Here is a 1,607-nt window from a genome sequence, read left to right on the forward strand (position 1 = left end):
AAAAAAATCACGTCGTTTAAATAAGTAAAAATAGTTGTATCCACCTCATAATTGAGGGCAGACTGATTTCAGAGTAGTCTTATATAATTACTATTTTATACCCTTACCGTAAGATGGGAATTAATTTTATTTTCTAAATTCCACATTTTTCATCATTGTATTATTCAATGACGGTTCAACAAATATTCGCTCCCGTGCTAGTTTCTTATATTTGTAATTTGTTCACATTTTCACAATTTATTTCATATAGATGTACATCCCATATCTACGTTCCCAACCAATATTCAATAGAATACAAAATGTTCTTTTCTGACCACGCATTAGATATGAAAGTGGACTTGGGGATACTCCAAAGTGGGGACTTTACTTAAAGAAATTCCTATGTGGCAATTATCTGCATGATGGTTCCTTATTGTTGTCACATGAAAGAAGTAGGTCCACGCTCATGAATTCAATATGATAATACAAATTGAAAAAAAGAGTAACATATAACAAAAAAAGAATAACATATTGAAAAAATCTTCAACTTTTTCGCTAATTTTGTACAGCAACTGTTTAAGATCCTTACAAAATTTGTCAATAGAATGTACTATTGTTTTAAAATTCAATTCAATTGAAATTTTTTTTTTCGATATTTTCCCGATTTGAGAATTTTTGAGATCTCTTTTTCCGTGATTTTTTAGCGATTTTAAAAAAGTAATTATCTTTTAACCTTGGTGTGACCGCGTTAAATTATTTCGATATCATCTATTTCGTTCTATCACCACATAATTACTATTGTACATTTCAAAAGTCAAAATGAAAATGTTGACATATCACATTTTTATGCGATTTTTTTGGATATTATCCTTTTCGGACAGGAGACAATTCCGAGTAGTAGTAGTAACTAATACAACTTTCTTATATATATATATATATATATATATATATATATATATATATATATATATATATATATATATATATATATATATATATATATATCTACACCAAGTATATATATATATATATATATATATATATATATATATATATATATATATATAGATAGATATATATATATATAATATATATATATATATATCTATATATATATATATCTATATATATATATATATATATATATATATATATATATATATATCTACACCAAAGTATATATATAATATATATATATATTATATATATATATATATATAGATAGATATATATATATATAAATATATATATATATATATATATATATATATATATATATATATATATATAATATCTATATTATATATATATATATATATATATATATATATAAGAAAGTTGTATTAGTTACTACTACTACTCGGAATTGTCTCCTGTCCGAAAAGGATAATATCCAAAAAATCGCATAAAAATGTGATATGTCAACATTTTCATTTTGACTTTTGAAATGTACAATAGTAATTATGTGGTGATAGAACGAAATAGATGATATCGAAATAATTTAACGCGGTCACACCAAGGTTAAAAGATAATTACTTTTTTAAAATCGCTAAAAAATCACGGAAAAAGAGATCTCAAAAATTCTCAAATCGGGAAAATATCGAAAAAAAAATTTCAATTGAATTGAA

This window comes from Musca domestica, unplaced genomic scaffold (genome assembly GCF_030504385.1).
Source record: "Musca domestica strain aabys unplaced genomic scaffold, Musca_domestica.polishedcontigs.V.1.1 10, whole genome shotgun sequence".
NCBI classification, from domain to species: Eukaryota; Metazoa; Arthropoda; class Insecta; order Diptera; family Muscidae; genus Musca; species Musca domestica.